This window comes from Rhinolophus sinicus, linkage group LG02, assembly GCF_036562045.2.
Source record: "Rhinolophus sinicus isolate RSC01 linkage group LG02, ASM3656204v1, whole genome shotgun sequence".
Classification (NCBI taxonomy): domain Eukaryota; kingdom Metazoa; phylum Chordata; class Mammalia; order Chiroptera; family Rhinolophidae; genus Rhinolophus; species Rhinolophus sinicus.
The window spans coordinates 73,809,960-73,831,161 of NC_133752.1; the positions used below are offsets into that span (position 1 = coordinate 73,809,960).

Here is a 21,202-nt window from a genome sequence, read left to right on the forward strand (position 1 = left end):
CATCTGAAGTGTAGCTGAGCAGAAATCCTAAAACTAAGGATATACAAAAGAAGCCACATCAAGACTGGTAGGAGGGGCAGAGATGTGAAACAGTTGTAGCAGTTGAAAATCATGTAACAATTGAAAATCAGGAGAAACAGCTCAGCTGCAGAGGACCCCCTGAGTAATGAGAAGTCCCAGCCCCAAAACGGGCTAAACAAGCCAAGCACTAGTGCCAGGTTAATGCCAGGTTTGAAGCTTCCACATCTGGCTGTGAAAAATCAGTGGGTATTCTGTCCATCCAGTTGAGAGGGGAAGGCTGCTGGAAACCCAGGTGTCCTCTTAAAGGGCCCATGCACAGACTCTCTTGCTCCCAGGCACTCACCCAGCGCTCCAGCGGAGGGATAGACTGTAGCTCAGGAGGCATCAGAGACATAAAGGAAAAGAATGAATTGTGTGGCTTCATGGCAAGGGCTAGAGGGAATAACTACCACTGTCCCTGTGTTCAGCCCTCCTTTTGTGTACCTGGCAGGCAGGCACCATCTTTCCTCTGTTGGGCCCTTTCCCCACACAGCCAAGTCTGAGTCTGCATTAACCTGGTGAACACAAGCCCCACCTGGATGACTCCCTGAGACTCCACCTCACCAAACTCATGTACCATACAAGGCTCTTTCAGTGGCTGAGACTTATTTGCAGCCAGCAGGTGGTGGCAGGGCTTGGAGTGCCCTGGGCCTTTTGCTAAGCTGCCCCAGGCCCAGTACTGGTGGCAGGCAGACTCAGTTCCCATCATGGCCTCTGCCACATTCCTCCAGGTCCAGTACAGGCAGCAACCAACCACGGATTGCTTTATAGAGCCTATCAGGTAGCCCCAGGCCAGTCAGAGGCAGTGGCTGATCTTTGCTACATGGAAGCCCCTCTAAAGAGGCCCCAGAACCCACACACCTAGTAGCCAGCTTCAGACCACAACAGGGCACCATTAGATTAGCCCCACAAGCAGCACACCAAGTGTAATCTCAGCAGGCACCAGAGCCCACAAGGGTGAATCCTGCACTGTGAGGTATATCCCCATACATCAGCTCTTACACTGTGGTCGTGACTAATCCTCACAGCAAGTCAGCCTGTGGTTAAATCCCACCCACTAACATGCCAACATCAATCAAGGATCAACTATAACAGGAGGGCACACACAACCCATACAAGGGACACTCCTGGAACACAGGCTCATGTGACCAGGGAGACTGCACCACTGGGTCCCACAGGACACCTACTACATAAGGACACACTGCCGAGACTGAGAGATGTATCACATCTACCTAATAAATAGAAACACACACAAAGAGACAGCCAAAATGAGGAGACAATGAAACATGTCCCAAATGAAAAAACAGAACAAAACTCCTGACAAAGAACTAAATGAAGGAGACAAGTAATCTACCAAATACAGATTTCAAAACACTGGTTAAAAGGATGCTCAAGGAACTTAATGAAAGCTTCAACAAAGAGATAGTAAGCATAAAAAGGACACAGAAATTATAAAAAATAACCAGTCAAAAATGAAGAATATAATAACTGAAATAAAGAATACACTAGAAGGAATCAGCAGCAGATTAGATGAAGCAGAGGATCGAATTAATGATTTGGAAGACAAAGTAGCAGAAAACACTCAATTGGAACAGCAGAAAAAAAAGAAGATTTTAAAAAACATGAAGATAGTATAAGGGGCCTCAGGGACAACATAAAACATACCAACACTCGCATCATAGGGTACCAAACAAGAGAGAAAGCAAAGGATTGAAAAGCTATTTGAAGAAATAACGACTGAAAACTTCCCTAATCTGGGAAAGGAAATGAATATACAAGTCCAGGAAGTGCAGTGAATCCCAAACAAGATGAACCAAAAGAATCTGACACCAACACATATCATAATTAAAATGCCAAACGTTAAACACAAAGAAAAAAAATCTTAAAAGCATCAAGAGAAAGGCAGTTAGTTACCTAAAAGGGAGCTCCCGTAAGACTGTCAGCTGATTTCTCAACAGAAACTTTGCAGGCTAGAAAGGATTGGCATGAAATAGTCAAAGTGATGAAAAGCAAGGACCCACCATGTTTCCCCGAAAATAAGACCTGGTCTTATATTAATTTTTGCTTCAAAAGACACATTACGGCATATGTTCAGGGCATGTAATCCTGAAAAATCATGCTAGGACTTTTTTTCCAGTTAGGTCTTATTTTCAGGGAAACACGGTATAACCGAGACTACTCCACCCAGCAACACTATCATTCAAAATTGAAGGACAGATAAAGAGCTTCCCAAACAAGAAAAAGCTAAAGGAGTTCATCACCAAACCAGTATTACAAAAAATGTTAAAGGGCCTTCTTTAAGAAGAAGAAGGGCGGGGGGGGGACATAAATATAAATAATAAAATGACATGCCTATCAATAATCACTTTAAATGTTACTAGAGTAACTGCACCAATCAAAACACATAGGGTAGCTGAATGGATAAGAAAACAAAACCCATACATATGCTGCCTACAAAAGACCCATTTCAGATCAAAAGACACAGACTCAAATTAAAGGGATGGAAAAAGATATATATTTCATGCAAATAGAAATGAAAAAAAAAAGCTGTGGTAGCAATACTTACATCAGACAAAATAAACGTTAAAAGAATAGCCATAATAAGATACAAAGAAGTACATTTCCTAAGGATAAAAGGATCAATCCACTAGAATCAATCCAACAAGAGGATATAACCCTTACAAACATTTATGCACCTAATACAGCAGCACCAAAATATATAAAACAAATATTCACAGACATAAAGGGAGAGATTGAAAGTAATACAGTCATTGTAGCAGGAAAATTGAACACCCCACTGACATCAATGGATAGATCTTCCAGACAGAAAATCAACAAGGAAACAGCAGCCTTAAATGACACATTAGACTAGATGGGTTGAATTGACATTTTAGAGCATTTCACCCCAAAGCAGCAGAATAGCCATTTTCAAGTGCACATACTGGTACATAGAACATTTCTGAAATAGACCACATATTAGGCCACAAAACAGGCCTCAATAAATTTAAGAAGACTGAAATCATATCAAGCATCTTCTCCAACCACAATGGTATGAAACTAGAAATCAATTACAAGGAAAAAACTGAAAAACACACAAACACCTGGAGGCTAAGTAACATTCTACTAAACAATGAATGTGTTAACAATGAGATCAAGGAAAAAAATCAAAAGATACCTGGAGACAAATGAAAATGGAAACACAACAACCCCAAATCTGTGGGATATAGCAAAAGTAGTCCTAAGAGGGTAATTCATAGCAATAGAGGCCTTCCTCAAAAAAAAACAAGAAAAATCTCAAATAAACACTCTAACTTTACACCTAAGGGAACTGAAAGAACAGCAAGCAAAGCCCAAAGTACGTGGAAGGGAAGAAATAATAAAGATTAGAAGAAAAATAAACAAAATAGAGTCTAAAAAACAATACAAAGGATCAATGAAGGCAAGAGCACATTTTTTGAAAAGATAAACAAAATAGGTAAACCTTTAACCAGACTCATCAAGAAAAAAAGAAAGGACCCAAATAAAATCAGAAATGAAGGAGAAGTAACAACAGACAACACAAAAATACAAGGTATTATAAGAAAATGCTATGAACAACTATATGTCAACAAATTGGACAGTCTAGAAGAAATGGTTAATTTTCCAAGACTGAATCAAGAAGAAACAGAAAATCTCAACAGACCAATTACTACTGACGAAATCGACCCAGGAATCAAAAATTCTCCACAAACAAAAATCCTGGACCAGATGGCTTCACAGGCGAATTTTACAAAAATTTGAAGAACTAACACCTATCCTTCCTAAACTACCCAAAAAAATCCGAGAGGAGGAAGGCTTCTAGGCATATTTACAAGGCCACCATTACCCTGATTCCAAAGCCAGACAAAGACATTACAAAAAGAAAATTGTAGGCTGATATCCCTGATAAGAGTAACAATCTCTGAATGAACCTGAAAAGTATAGTAAATGAAATCCATCCTAGAATAACCAAATTAACTCTCCTTTAATGGACCAGACAACAACCATATACCCAAACCTCAAACGTTCATTGATAGGGATTTTCAGTTGTATGTGGTAGGTTGCAATCGTGCTTAACTCCATTCCCTCCAAAACTCCGCTAAATGACACTAAGAAAGAGGCAGAGATAAACTCACAAGAAGAAAGAGAATGGAAGAGGAGAAAATTAATGGAAACAATCTTTGGAAAATGGAAAACAGATGGTCCGATGAGTGAATTTTCAAAGCAGGGACAGAAAAACGTTAAATGCCAACAGAAAGACTGTCAGGAAGAAGCGAGCCAATATAGGGCATAGGACCTTGGGAAAGTGCAAGTTAAGACACAGTTACATCTAAAGTGGGGGTTGGAAGGAGGGGACAGTGTAAAGGTGGCATTGAAAACTGGAGGACTACTTTCAAGATATTATAAGGAGTAAACCTCCAGATCCTTCCTCAGCCATGAAGCTTGTCAACTATCTCTTCTTCCACCTGAGGTTTGCTCTTTGCAAAGGTTAAACCTGAGAAGGTCTGGACCCAGGAACACTAGGATGGTGACTGGATAGATGCACCATACAGAGAGAGGACGGAGGGAAAGGGTACGCCTTGAGTGGACAGACCCACAGCCCCTTCCTTTACTGGGATTATAGAGAACGGGCCAGCTAGGAGATTGGAAAACTTTTTTTGGAGAAACTAATCAGCCCAAGAAAAGAGATCTACAGTTACCAAAACTAGGGAGAAAGGAAGCTTCTGAAACTAGAAAGTCATCCTATGTTAAGGCCACCAGTTGACAAGAGAGTTTATCAACTTGGTCATGCACAGAGTTTCCAATCAGTTTTCAGTGCCTTCACATAAATAAAAAGGGACCAGAAATGTAATGAAGAGTCTAGTATGACAAACAGAAACTTTAGGAGAAAACAGAGTCAATGCCGGGAGCAGGAAAAAACTTCATATATACATTATTAATAAGTCCAAGGGTATAAAAGATATTGTATCCATAAAGCAAAAAAGAATAGGATGCTATAAAACAGAAATATCATGAGAATAAGAAAGAGCTCCCGGAAATTAATATTAGGATCATAGAAATAAAAACTCCACAGAAGCATTAGAAAGATAACAGAGGTAAACATTCCCAAGAGTGGAACAACAACTTACAAGGATAGAGACCAAGAATTTTTTTAATGATAGTAATTTGGAGGAAAAAATACAAAAGTTCCAGCATCTGACAACTAGAAGTTGTCAGAAAACAGAGAATACAGAGAATAGTGGGGAGAAAATTATTCTTCACCACCCTCTGCCAAAACCTGCACAATGAATGAAAAAAGTTACACATCAAGGCACATTATGATGAAAACTCAGAACATTAGAGGATTAAAAAAAAAAGAAAAGAAACTCTACACGTTCCCTCTCCCCCTAAAAAGTCATATATAAAGTACCCAGAATCAGAAAAGCATCCAACAACTCAATAACGAAATTGGAAACAGAAGATAATGGAACAAGTCCTAGAAAACTCTCAGGGAAAATAATTTCCAACTTTAAATTCTATATCAGTTATACGTGAGGAGAGACGAAATGATATTTTCACACATGCCAGATCTCAAGAAAATTACATCATATACACTCTTTCTCAAGAAGTGATTGGGCAATGTGCTTCCCCCTAACAGAGAAGAAACCAAGAAAGCTGCCATCCAGTAAACAGGTCAATCAAGAATTCCCAACATGATAGTACAGAAAAATTCCAGGTCAACAGCTATGCATAATGCCTCAAGAGTAAACAGTTCAGAATAGAGCAGGCAGGCAGAGGGCTTTGGGGAAAAGATCACACACACACACACACACACACACACACACACACACACACACACAAGAACTAACAGACAAGCCATTGTATTGGACCTTATCTGAGAATTCGGAAATAAACAAGTAGTACATAAATAGAATATGAGATCCCCCCCCCAAAAAAAAGAATTTTTTAATATGCTGCACAAGAAAGAAAATAAGATCATAGTTTACTCAAAGCACAGCTGTGAAAAATGTTCACATAAAAAGAAATCAAGATATAACTATCTTGGAGAGAGAAGGATAGGTATTTAAATGAGGGGGAATAAAAGAGAGATAACCCCTTATCTTCCTTAATAGAAATTCAATGTTTAATGTCTAAAATCGAAAAAAAAAATCAAAAAATATCAATATAAATATATTAATTAGCTACATGGAAGTAAATATCAGAAGAAGAGCTAATTGAAGTGGTTGCCTCTGACAAGTAGAAAATGACAATGCAAATAAGCAGGAAGGAATTTTTAAGCTATGTGCATTATTATAAATAAATAAATTTTAAAAAGAGTAGAAATTGATTAATAAAATATACAAATCACCCAACCATATAAGATAGTGACAATATGAAATTTCATTTTATACTATAAATAAGGAAATAAACTTTAATCTGCTCCTCCTAATTAATCAAATTACTAAAATTCCATTTAATACATTTTATCTTAAAATAGTAAGGAACATACTGTAAGAGGTCAAATATGCCTACATCATTGAGTCACACCTCTAGCAAGTCACACCTAACACGTGGTGAAGGGGTCCCTGAACCCCCGAGCACAGGAAAGATCAGCCATCTGTGTTATTAAAGACATCATTAACCATAGCTTCAGAGACTTAAACATGTCGGCCATTCCCCCTCTACCAGAACCCGTACTGTGGTTACTTACAGTGAAGATTTGTCCTTATAGGGGGAGGAAGGATGGAGAATATCCAGCATTTACACTCCCTTCCAATATCTGGGGAATTCTTTATCATGTGAGCATTGACAAGAGCCACATCTTTAGACACACAGGCAAAAATGGCTGGACACTCACTTTACCAGACTCCCTTGCAATTAAGCAATGGGCACATGACTTAGCCTTGGCCAACCCTCAGTCTAGAGCTGGAGATACAAAGAGGCAGGGGTGAGAGGAAATTATCACGGCTGAGGGCAATGGTAGCAATATCCAGTGTCCAGTGGCAGTAAAAGCTGAGGTGACAAGTTGGTTACAAGTGTCTGGTCCCTAATGGTGTCATCAGCGTGAACCAGCATGGCCCAGTGTTCAGCGATCAGGTCCATCGTGCATAGAACTAATCATATCATATGACTTTGGCTATGAATCTGGCTGTGTAGTCTCTATTTGCTCCTGCCCTTTTTTTAACTTCCAGCAGTTCCAGAAACTACCCAGTATCCTCTCACTAAGTTCCTTCTCTGCTTAAATCATTCAGCCAGTTTCCATTGCTTCCATCAAAGAACGCTGCCTATATACTACCCCAGGATACACAAGTAGAAATAGGTGGCTATCTACTGAAGTTAAGAATGAGATGTTTATATTCCTTAAGATACCAAAGCAGAACCAAGGACATTTTCCCACAAGGAAACATGGGGGAAGGTTAGGTTTTAAGGTACAAAAAATAAAACTATGCTGCAGGAATATTATGGGTTAAAGAAGTTTCGACAGGCTCATCTATTTTTTGAATTGTTTTTTCCCATTAGAAAACACATTCCAAGTTCAAAACCACTGACTTTACAACAGGCCATGGGAATATAATCAGTTTGTGAATTGGGACTTGCCACTATTTACATCTGGCAAAAGGCTATGCTCATGATTCTTTTTGTTCCAGTGGGCAGAGGAGCAGTGGATGAGGAGCAACAATTTTCCTTGTCTTTCTACTTAAAACAGCTTTCTGAGAGATGAAGCCATTTGAAAACCAGTGGTCAAGAACTGCACATGAATATGAAAATGCAAACCAAGGCATCCAAAGATTTATACCTAACTGTAGCAACATCAATATTGCTGAAAAGCTGCATCCATCAGTTCAGCACACTGCAGCATATTTAGTTCCAAGTCTGAGAAAGCTGAACCCTAGGCAATTTATCTGCGTATGTCTCAGGCTAACCACACAAAATTTGCAGACGAAGCTAGAAGTTAAGATAGATAGCTTAGAACAAACTGTTGATGGGACCAAAAGGGCTTCGTAAAAGAGTCAGATGCAGTAATGACAGTAATAGAAACATGGATGCAAAGAAAGAAAGCCTCTATCTGTGGTGCCCATTGTTTCTGGAAACTGAGGAAGTCTTTGTACAGCCATAGTTAAAGTCATGACAAAGTATAAGTACAGGTTTTGTTAGTTGTACAGAACAAGATTATACACACTCCATAGAAAAGGTTAACAAAATACATGCAAAGCCTGATAAAGGCATATAAATTCCCTGTGGTGTTATTTCATAAAGACTTGCCAAGAGATCAATCCCTAAATCACAGAAGTCAAGCTATGAATCACCTTGGCAAAAAATTAATTTTATTTCAATTGGTGATGTAAATGCTACTTCAAATTCTATCAACTGACAAACCATCTTTACCACATATATTCTGTGCAATCAGTTCCCATGAAATAATCTAATGACCGCTAAAACAAGAGTATCATCCTACAGTTGTCCAAATGAATTATCCGGTGTTCACACAGTGTTCTGAAAGCAGAGATAAATTTATCTGTCAGTCTCAGATCCACCCCCCACTCTTTGTTTCATTTGGAGATCACAATGGACAGTGATTCCATACTGTTATGTGTGTGCATCAAAGTAAATTTACAATCTAATCACCACAGATCTGTAAGTAACTATATACAATGCTGCTACTTAGGTTTCAGAAATGAAAAAAGGAGGGGGAGGGGAAATCCCAAGAAATCAGTCTCAAAAGCTGTTTCCAAGACTATCTTTTAGAGAAATTTAAAAAGAGTCAGTTTCTTATACACAATATAAAGGAGGCAAATTCATAGCTAGCTAACGAATTTCAAAATGGTTCGTGGAACCCTAAATAGCTATTTCCAAAACAGTTATTGTATCCAATGCCTGAATTAATATTTAAGTATATAGAAATACTTCTTTGCTTTTTCCCCTGTACAATAGCTTAAGAGATCATCCCAAAATTTACACTGAGGGATTTTATTTTGTCCTCTATAAGGTTCTGCTTCCAACCATCAAAATAGCAGATTTTTAGATTTTACTATAATAAAAATCTCTATTGGATTATATAATCTCTCAAACACCTTCATAATTTGATTTTTTAACTAAACAAATATGACAAGGTGTAATTAAAGTGGCATTGATTTCACCAGTATCACAGAATGTAAACTGGTATTTCATCAAATCCAAGTGCTATTGGAAGATGCGCCGCTGTTTTATATACTAAGAATAAGGACAAATGTGTTACCAATAAGAGTTGTAAAATGTCAGCAACTGCCAAGATGCACCAGATTTCAAAAATGTTAAAATGTGAAAGATGTATGTATTAGAATCAACGAAATACAATATATTATAAAACAACTGTATGAGTAACTATTTTACTGGTAAAATGAAAGTGATCATTAGTAATGCTCAGGTAACGAGAAACGAACAAATCTATGGAAAAACTGATAGGAAACTCTTAACAAAATATTTATCACAATATGTTTCATCACAAACAAAAGGTCTATAGAAGAATTGGGGTAATGAAAGGAAGAAGGACATCACACAACAGAAGGCAAGTCTTTATCATGACCCTGAGATTAAATGTATCTGGTCCAAATGGATTGAGTAAATGGATTATCAATAAGAAATTAAGGTAAACCAAGAGGCCTGAACAAGATGTTTAGTTCCTGTATAAAAAAAGTTATAAATTGTTTTGAGTGGCATTCCCTTGAAAGTGAAACTGAAACTGCCTATTGGCTCATAATTGCAGAGAGGGCCACTCATTGAATTTTGGTAATGACAAATTTTTGCATTACTGAGCTTAAATTTGGGAGTACTATACTACCTTAGCGTGCTGGCAGAAAAAGTCTCCACACAAAACTTTTTCCCCAATTGCCAGTTTTATTGAGATAAAATTGATATATAGCATTGTATTAGCTTAAGGTTTATAATACAATTATTTGATATATGTATATACAAAAAAAGTATACATATTCTAAGAAAGGAAAAAACTGTATTAAAATTGTAATACAATGATTAACGCCATCTTTTGAGCAAACATCATACTACACATTGCTACTGTAATTCAATTCAACTTTGAAAAATAATACATAGATAACATCTCTTAAAATGTGTACATATTTTTGGCACCCCCCGGTATTACAAAATGATCGCCACAATAAGTTTAGTTAACATCCATCACCATACAGTTACAATTTTTTTCTCATTATGAGAATTTTTAAGAACTAATCTCTTAGCAACTTTCAAATATACAATACAGTATTGTTAACTACAATCACCATGCTGTACATTACATCCCCACAACTAAATTATCTTATAACTAGAAGTTTGTACCTTTTGACCACCTTCACCCATTTCCCTCACCCTACCCCCACCCCTCACCTTTCACCCCTCACCCCTCACCCCTCACCTCAGGCAATTACCAATCTGTTCTTTGCTTCTGTAAGTTCAGAGTCTTTTCCAGATTCCACATATAAGTGAGATCATACAGTATTTGTCTTTTTCTGTCGGACTTATTTCACTTAGCATGATGCCCAAGGTCCATCCATGTTGTCATAAATGGCAGGATTTCCTTTTTATGGCTGAATAATATTCCACTGTATATATGTATTGAAGTTTATCTATTCAGCTGTTAATGGACACTGTGGTTGCCTCCATGTCTTGACAATTGTAAATAATGTTGCAATGAACATAGGAGTGCAGGCATCTCTTATAGTGATTTCATTTCCTTTGGATATATACCCACAGTGGAATTGCTGGATCATATAGTAGTTCTATTTTCAATTTTTTTGAGGAAACTCCATACTGTTTTCCATAGTGGCAGCACCAATTTACATTCCCACCAACAGTGTACAAGGGTCCCTTTTCTGCACATCCTCACCAACACTTTTTATCTCTTGTCTTTTTGATGACAGGCATTCCAACAGGTCTGAGGTGATCACAAAACAATTTCTCAAAGACTGTTAACTACATCAGAACATGCTCAATATAGTTACACCAACTCATCCCCGCCCTAGGAAAGAAACCTCCTAGGATTACATGAAATTTGTTGTACTGATACTGGCCTTTCGGATAGCTGTGATTATTGCTGTCTCTTCCCTATGGAAGGGGGTTATCGTCTGCCCTGTGAGAGGGGGACTTCCCAATGTCAAATGTCCTGGAAAGAGGCAGAGCTTGAGTTAAGAAATGGGAACTAACAAAGAAATCCTCCTTCTTCCAGGGCCTGAGTCTCTTTGATACCTGGATTCTACACCTAGAGGTGCTGACAGTCACTTCTGGGGTTGGGGATTGGTGGCCTAGGCCAGACAGGCCACCTTGTACGGGGCCCAGTCAGGACGGGTCTAGGCCTTCCATATCTAGTAGCCAATTTCATGGGACTCTCAGAGTTTTGTTCAAAGTCATAAACTCAACTTTTATTTGCTCTAGGGAATTAAGGACATGTTTCCAGCTTAGGGATGGAGTGGAAAGTGGGAAAGCACAGTCCCCAAAGAGCTGTTACAATGCTGGCAGCAATGCTTAGCCCCCGCAGTCCCCGACAGAAAAGGGGAAACTTTGGGACAGGAATCCAGGCATGAAGCTTAGGCTCACCCCATCATATGAAGACAGTGTGCTTTCCTGATCATTAGAAGAGACGGCAATAATTTATAATTAGGAAACACAATGGGTTTCCTTGAAAATCATCATAAGTTAAACACAGATTTGTTGATACCAACAATACAGGTAGATATTCAGTAAGGGAGCACCAAGATGAGTATCCAGAATGTTCACAGTCTGCATCCATTCTGATTGGCCAGACACCAGTTGTTATGTATTCTGAGTCTCACCCTTCCAACAATAACACACATCTCTCTACCCTCAGTATGGATTCCTAAGCCGGGGAGAACACTAGCCTTTGTGTTACATGCTTAGTGTTTATTTTTGATCCAGGAATGAATAAATATCAATTTCATAAACTCTAAGCAACTGATATCATTATTCCCATTTTATAGGCTAGAAAGTTGAGACTCAGAGAAAGAACTCACCCATAGACAGTTAATGGCAGAGCCCCAATTTAATTCCAAAACAAACAGAATTTTAGGATTGTATAAGAACAGTCCCTATGAAAGATAACACTGCAGGGAATAAGAAACAATGAGACTTGAAGGTAAAGGCACCTATCTCATAAAATATTCATATGGAAAAGACTGATCAAAAACATGATTTTAATCCTACACCCAACTCTTATACTGCAATTATTGTCAAGCATTCCCTGAAAACCTAAAGCTTTTACATACTCGTATATCTGTATGACAAATACTAGTTTGTTTCTTCAAATCCAGGTGTATGAACTACAGAAACCAATTTAACTCTTGTTATTAAGAGAAAAAATCCAACATGCATTCTATTAATGCCCTTGAAGTCCCTATATGAATGTCTCATTTGATTAAAATACTACTACCTTTTCCAACAAAAGACACAATTTAACAGAAGAGTTAAGGGGGGAAAAAGTACGAATTGAACAATTTTCCATCCAGCCATTTCTTTAAATCTCTGAGAAAAACCTCTGTTCTAAGAAATCATTTATTTCACTTTGTACTTAAAGGACAAATGAAAATGCATCTGAATTCAATTACCACTGCTGTGGAAACACTGAAACTCTAAATCAAAACTAGTGATGATGACGAGATTTTCTTGAAGGATGCCAGATTCCCTAAACGCTTCGCATCATCATGATAACCTTTAAATGGCCTTCCTCATACAGCTCTGCCAGCCACTAGCTGTAATTAAAGCTCATTTTGTTGAAATCAACTTATTTCTCTCTACATCTAATTCTTTTCAACTACTGCTCATTTTCTCTTCTTTCTACTTATTTTAAGAGATCAGACGCTAACATACAATTTTACTGGTACTACGTGCATATTGAGTTAACTCATCAGAGTAGTCTGAATGCTGTAAAGGTTTTTCTTTAAAGTTATGAAATGCCACCATATTCCCTTCTTAGTAGGGTGGTCATCTAATTTATCATCCAAACCAGGGCACATGATATTGAAAGGGCACATTTTGAAAAATAACAGAGAACAGGCATAGTTAGGTTTAGCTCAGCAAAATGACACATCTGGTCACCGTACTTACTAAAGAACCAAACACTGCACTTAAAAGCCAAAATCTTAAAACCAAAAAAAAAAAAAAAAAAAGGAAAGAAATAAAGACCACGGCAGGAAAGGGGGCATAACGGGTTCACGTATAAAGAGGAAGTCAGAAGAATCAAACTAGAAGATCAAAAGAAGGCTGCAGTCTCTCTCAAGCACCCAAACGCAATGGCGTTTCCAGGTTCCCTAAATATAACCTCCCCACCTTGGCTATGAAAACAGTTTTTACATGTCCGTTAAGCCTGGCATATGTCACGTGCTCTCCTTGCTTATTTGTCGGTTTATTTCATTGCTGCCCTCCCACTCTCCTTTTTGATATTACCTTAACTTCTCTCCCTTCCGATGAGTTTCCTGTCCCCTCTCTTCCTTCTTTGATTTCTCATCACTGAGCCAATCACCCAGAGGTATTGGTACTTGCTGCATACCATGCACTGTTCTATGTAAGTAGCTCCTACATAAAATGAGGAATCCAAAGCCGAAATAGATACAGTCCTTGCCAGGTAATTGTTCAGATTTTTGTTTGCAACACTTCGTTTAAAACTCAAGACAGTTTCACTCCTGCACGTCCTAAGCAGCTCAGGCAAAGAGCACAATTGCAAAGTATTGTAGTGACCACCCCCTTGTCTATTTGTGGATGATTTCATATATGTACCGATGTAAAAGAATAATAAACTAAACAACTTTTGTTAAGGTATCAACATTTCTACGTCTCAAAAAACAATGTATGAAAGCTTTCTCTACCAAGACACTGAAGCTTTTAGGAGCACCTTTTGTTGAATTTGTTTCCTCCTTGAAGCTGTACTGATTATGCCTCGCCCACCTGAATGTGTGGCACCATTCAAAGTGTCTAGCACAAAATACACACTCAATAAATATCTGTTGAGTGTATGAATGAGGGCTCCTGGTTAACTACTTTTTTCCTTACTCCACGTCCTCAAGATCTTCACTCCACTGATTATCTCTTAAAAGGCAACCCCAGTGTAAAAACAGCTTTGGAGGCAGCCCAAAAACACCCGTATCAAATCCCCGGCCACTTAATGACAGTGTAACCGTGACCAAGTTTTCTAATCACCCTCTATGCCTTATTTTTTTAATCTATGAAATAGTCCGAATCACTCTATAGGCCTTATTTTTCTCCTCTACTAGAGATAGCAGTATCTCTAGTTTGTAAGGTATTTGTGGTATTTGTGAGATTTGAAAACAATTTATGTAAAGGGCCAGGCAGAAACCAAATAAATGTGCGTTGAATGAAAGAATAAATTAACCATTCCGTTCTGTGGCTCCAGGTCAAAAATGTAACCATCAAAATCTAATTTGCCAAAGCTGATCTTTATTCAAACAACAGATATGTACCAAAAGCTGTAACACACAACTGGAGTCTGTCTGCTGTTGAACATCAAAGGAAGAGTTTAACATCTGCTTTCAAATGCAGGAAAACAATAATTAGTTCACAAGTAAAAGGGAAAGGTATGCGGTCTGATTTCATTTTCCCCACAGAAATATCCATGTATTAAGGGATTACCAGCTTACCGCAGACTGCAGCTTTTTCTGCAGCGGTCACACAGTGGAGGAAGATAACTCTGGAAATGGGTTTCAGATTCAGAATGTAGTGTACCTCCTGCTTTCCATGGTCAAGAATGCACATGCCAAGTTTGCCCTTACTCTTAAGTGCAAAACTAAGCATAACCACTCCAAGAATAAGACTAGGTTTGAGGAGTATTGTTTTCCAACTTGCCTGCTCTTCTAGTAATCTAAGATAGAAAACCTCAGAAGGGCCTCATAACACATGTGCAACTTCACATTGATGAAAGAAAAGAAACCTGTGACCAAGAGGCATACGGAGAGGCATGTCCTGAGACCCACTCTGCTGCTCTTTCCCTTCAGGCCAAGCGGTGGCCAAGGGGAATAAGAGGCTCCACTGTGCTTATTTCCAGGGCACTTGAACTGACCATTTACTGAGGCTAAGGGAGCTACTGAAGGGCCCTTACCATCTTCTTTTCCAGTAACAATGGCAGAGACTAGCTATGAAGCTTCCACAGGGTTTGGCTTCCTTTCTCACAGCTCACTCGTGCTACTCTCCTGGAAAAATGAAAGAAAATCCAGAGTTTCTCAAAGCCCAGAGGCAATGCTGCTCTCGAAGAACATTTTCCATTTTCTTAAACACCATCACTTCTTACTCTCCTCGGGCATGGAGCAAAGCCTAACCTGCCTGCTTAGAGGTCACAAAGCACATGCAGTAGTTATAAGATGACGTGAACTCCACTTTAAAAACAGCAAAGGGTCATCCTGGGATAAACGTGGGCGCTAATACTGAAGCATCAAATTCTGTTCGTCAAGGTCACAATTTTGGTCTCCTTTAAAGAGTATCTGAGCAAAAATGGCTCACATCTGGATGAGGATTTTTCCCCCCTACAATCCCGATGAAACAGTCACGGGAACCTATTACCACAACCTGCTTTCTTATCCATCCCCATTTTACAGATACTTTCTTGCCAAGGATCACAGAGCTCACACCAAGAAGCTGGGATGTAAACTGAGGCAGTCTGACCCCCAGGCCTCTGATAATCTGCCCTGAACTGAGGTAGCACGTCTCTTCGTTGTCTAAATCTGCGTCCAACTGGGACCAAACAAGAGTGACTAACCCTCAGCACAAAGGCTCCCGAGGAGTTTCCATTCTTACCTAAATGAATGACAGTGTAACCTTTTTTATGGTCTCAAAATTATCATGTAAGACATTTGAGTTTTATACCTACCACAGCAATGAAGCTGCATGCCAGCTTTACCTACAAAAAGCCTACAAAAAGGGCTTGCAAAGTGCATTTTAGTCTTGGTTTCAGTCTCTGACAGCAAGTCACAAATTATTTTTCAGATTAAATGGCAATTAGGAACGTCCTCACACCTTAGCAATCAATCTAGATATCAAAGTAAAATCCCAGTGACTCCTTTTTAAGTGATACTTGACCAGAATTGCAACTGAAGTTTTACTTTTATCATTAAAAATTATTGAATTTTAGGAGACAGAAAAATATCTTAGAGATTATTCATCTTATCAATGCATATTTTATTGAGCAAAGAGCAAATGAATGAGATTGGATTCCAGTCCTCACGATCTCAGTCCAATAAATTAAATAAAACATTATGTAAATAACTATGACCCAATTCAAGTTTAAAAACAATGAAAGAAAAAAATCAAACTCATCAGGATTCAAGGAGGACATTAAGGGAGTTCAACACACAGAAAAGATTACTTCCCAGCACAGACAGTGGCTAAGAGCATACACAGGAGAGTCACACAGCTGGGTTCAAATCTTGACTATGCCACTCCCTCGCAGGGTGACACTAGACAAGTTATTTAAGCTCCCTGAGCCAAAGTTTCAAAATCTTTAAAAAGAGGCAATAACATATATCTCTCAGAATTGACATAGGATTAAATAAGATAAAACATGTAAAAGTCTTAATATAGTTCCCAGCACACTCTCGGGGTTAACTGCCAGCAGTGGCGTCCAGTCTCTGACGTGTCATTTCTCCATCTCTCGCTCCCTTCCCTACCAATGCCCCTTAACTGCTCTGTCCAGGGCCCTGCTCGATTCCTATTATCAATTCTCCCTTAAAGACAAGGAAATAGATTTTCAGAGGACGGGGAACATGCCCAATGTCACATAGTTAGGACCTCCATGTCCACCTCCAGACTCCTGAGCCTTAGGGTACATGATTATTTCTTTGACCAATTTAATCTCTCCTATTATTTTATAAGTAATTAAAAGGCAAGTAGATCATACTGTGAAAATTTTAAAAGGTGCCCTCCCTAGGTAGCCCCAACCCCAAGAGCACAGAGCTTGGTGAGTAAAACACTGAATGGGTATCATCCCCACAGCTCACACCCACCCTTGTGCAGGGAACAATCTAGAGAGCCTCACAGGGCAGCCCTGGGTCTCCAGTCTCCAGGGTTCTCTTTTGCAGGCTATATGCCCAAGTGAACTTTGTAAAACTCCCATCCAATTGCGAAATTTCTATACCTTAAACCTCTCATGTCTGTATATTACTGAGAAACCCCCAGTCTGTCGCATGGCACACCTGGGGCCCTCGTCACTCTGGAACCAAGGCTTTGCAACCTGAGCCTACTCTGCTCTCCAACATGCCCCAGACCCCAACCCCTGAGGAGTGCTTGCCACTCTGCACATGCCATGAGCTTCCATCCCTCTGTGCCTTTGCATATGCTTTCTCTGCAGCCCCAGCTACTCTCCCCTTTTCTTTCTGTCTTCTAACTCGGCCCACAAGCCTTACTTACTTTATCGCCAGCTCTTCAGTGCAGCGAGCACATTTCCTGATGCCTCAGCTGAAATGACTGTCCCTTCCTCGGCAGGCCCAGAGCATTTGTGAGTCTACCTTCCCTACCAGCTCATGGGAGTCGGGAGGATATTGCATGAGCTTTCAAGTTAGATGGATTGAACTTGGAATCCTAACGCAAACATTTTCTAGCAATAAAAGTGGGCAAGTTACTTTCCCCCCTGAGTTTCAATAATCCCTACTCCAAGAATTAGTGTGAAAACACAGTGATTTAAAGCTATAGCTTCCATACCTCTTCAAACAATGAGCCACTCTCAGGGTAGAATGCCATGAAATCTTGATATATTTCATTATAGCACGTGAACTAAGAAGTACCCTACTCTACCAGGAGAAATTATGACTATATTATATGTATACAGGTTTGTAAATATAAAAAATACATGTGTGTGTGTGCACACATGTACACACACACACACAAATACATGTTTTTAAAATCGTTGTTCTAAATTTATCATTTAACTTTATTCCACTTGTTAATTTAACTTACCAAGTACCGGTAGTACCTGTCAGACAATGACACTTACAATTTTGAACGCGTTGTTTAATCCCATGAGCCTCCTATTCAGAACATGCCTGGTTACAGTAAATACTGCAGGGATTATAGAAGGAGAATCCTAGTCCATTCTCTGCTTGCAGATGAAAAACCTACACCATATATCTCACATATTTATATTCCTTCCTAACTCAAATTAAACAAAAAGCTAAGATCCAATTATTTTGCTTTCACTAAAAATGATATTGTAAATAAGTATTTATTGACATAGGAATTCATTATTTATTGTTAAATGGAGAAAACAGTCGACTATACAATTGGTGGCATATTCTATTTTAGTATTAACATACTACATATATGTAGTAAATATGATGATAAAGTAGAAACTATTTTTCACTTGTTTTAAAGTAATCCATCGCTAACTTTTCAAAAGTGCATCGACACTTTGCCAACATTACAGACTCAAGTTTCCAGAAATCTACCTCCAATAATTAAATTAAATGCTTGAAACAAGAAAGACCTTGCAAACATATTTGTAATTAAGCAAAAAACAAAGTAGAGGACAAAAGGGAGTTAAAAAGAAATGTGAAGATTTTTTTGGGTTCTGAATGTTCCCTAAAACAGCACTTGCCTCCCCCAAAAATAGAAATTACCAATACATTTAAGGAGCCTATACAGTCTTCAAAGTACTGTCAAAAACATTCTCTTGAGTGGGAGATGAGGGTAAAAGGAGTCAAATATATGGTGATGGAAGGAGAACTGACTCTGGGTGGTGAACACACAATGTGACATATAGATGATGTAACAGAATTGTACACCTGAAACCTATGTAACTTTACTAACAATGTCACCCCAATAAACTTTAATTAAAAAAAAAAATATTCTCTCATGACTCGTAAATTTCAGAAAGGATTTATCTCCCCCTCACCCCCCACCGCCCTACCTTCTCCCTTAATGTTTACTTCCATATAACTGGTTCTTCAGGACTAGATTTATGTGAATCATACTTATACGTTATAGCAGTCTTCTATTTTTTTCTAACCTAAAGGTGAGCTGTGACCATCCTTCGGTGCACGTAAATATTCACCTATGACATCAGGTTCAGTAAGCAGGAACCTGTTTCCATGGTCCCTCTGGTGACACAGTGTCTGTCTTTAGCTTATTATTGTTAGATGCTTTGTCTCTACAAAATAGAAAAATAACTTCTACAACAACATCACCAAGAAAATATTTTGGTATAGATGGAAAAAAATATTTCACCAGAGACCATATTAAATTTTCAAGAGATGCTAAATTATTTGAAAGGCAGTTTAAGCAGCTTACTTTCTAGGGCTAAGTTATATTTCCAATCTAAATACCACTGCAAATATCTGGATCTCGAAGCCCAGAGAATTAATCTTTTGCCCTTTTCATTCCATTTATGTGGACAGATTGGTGACTTTCAACATAATCCTTTTCCAAATATCCTTCCAATATAGAATAACAACTACACCACATAAGATTTCCTTTATTTTAAGGTTAATGTGTGAATACCAGACTACAAAATCCAACCAAATAAATTGCTATCATTTTTTAAAATTCTGTTGACAATAGTATTTCACTACTGCAAACATTTCACTGTAACAAAAGAATTGTTTTGGGAGAAAATTTTCAAAGTCCTTGCTTTCAACAGATTTATATTAGCAGACTTGACAGCCCTCAGAAATTAATATCCGTGGTGTATGTATATAACATTTTTTCAATACAAATATCTTATTAAATTTCAAATAGGGTTCATAATTAAAGACCCTTACCTTATCATAGGTATAACAAAATAATACAAATTTCATTATAAGTAACTTTATGATAAATACAATATAACAATATAATCTGATCTTACTATTTAATACTTCTATGGAACTTCTAGAGCAAAGTTCTTTTCTGCTTTGTTTTATTTTAGACACGTTTGAACTAGCTCATTTGTCCTGTCAGAAATGTAGAGGAGCTGTAAGACACAAGGCATACCAAGTTTAGAAAACTATCTAGCAATTTAATGGGTGAACAGTTCCTACTGTCAATGATATTGTTTCTGGAACATGCCAGAAAGGAGGATGTGTGTGTGTGTGTGTGTGGTTTTGCTTACATTCTTATGGGCCATTCATACTTTCAAGTACTATCTACAAAAAAGCACACTGACTTTATTATTTTTAAGGCCTATTTTACTTTTTCAAAAAGATCGGAGAATAAAACTTTATAGTCCCAAGTAATTTTTTCTAAAAGATAGCAAAACCATTCATACAGGTGTCTCAATTAGAATATCTTAGAGTAGCTCAAAAAGGGTATAAAATAATAAAACTGACAGGTACATCAAATCTTCCAAGACCAAGCCTCATGAGGGGCTTATTGAACAAGCGACTCCATATTTTGTTTTCTTTTGCAGACAAGAAAAGAAACAAGTGGACTTCATTCTTATTCTAAAAATGCAGAACCAAAGAGCCTACCTAAAAATCTAGAACACCTGAAGCTGAGAAAAACGGACTCACTTTTCTGTCACAACATACTACATTCCCTTACCTTTAAAGTTTAATCCATCTACCGCACATCTGACAAAAGATTTTATCATAACCTTGAGGACTCAGTTTATGAAACCCCAAAGAAATGGCACAATGCAGAAAGTCATCTTAATTTCTTTAGAAGGTTATTTTCCCCCCCAAAAGGTCTCCTGAGTCTCTTTCTTGTTTCAAATCCATAGGAGCACATAAAACTTACAAAGCCAGGAAAGAAAGGAAGTAGAAAAGCCACAGAGTCACTGTTAACTTTCCAAGAGAAGTATAACAATTTTTTTTTAAAGCAAGTTAAAAATTACTTACTCTTCCCAGGTCTTTGGTACAAAGCTCAGAAGGCAAGTTCCCTTTTTCCAAAGTCTTGTTAATTAATAGCAATCACTCAATGAATTCAGGCAGCCCAAATATACCTAAAAATTGGGTAGAGACAAAAAGTTAAAATTCAAAGTCAGATTGGAAATTAGAAATCAGAACACCCCACTGCTATTCAATTTCTCTGCATAATTAAAATAGATTTCACTGGAATATCTAAATGATGAGCTTTGCTAGCTACTTTTCTTTCAGAACAATACTAACAAGGCTTGCTAAATCTAGATGGTATTTTGATCTGTTGTCTTATTAAAGTTACTAAAGCAAGA

The 21,202-nt window shown here is 38.2% G+C and overlaps 1 protein-coding gene across 14 annotated transcripts in view; it reads right to left on the reverse strand.

The window, feature by feature from the left end:
* Positions 1–21,202, reverse strand: part of APBB2 (amyloid beta precursor protein binding family B member 2) — a 331,632-nt gene that overhangs the window by 210,500 nt on the left and 99,930 nt on the right. For 13 of the 14 annotated variants that reach the window (XM_019751904.2, XM_019751900.2, XM_019751912.2 and 10 more), the window contains one exon: positions 20,871–20,974. The gene's annotated coding sequence lies outside the window, so the exon portion shown is untranslated. Of the gene's footprint in view, positions 1–15,169; positions 15,261–20,870; positions 20,975–21,202 lie in introns of all 14 variants that reach the window. The other variant, XM_074324594.1, reaches the window with a different exon arrangement.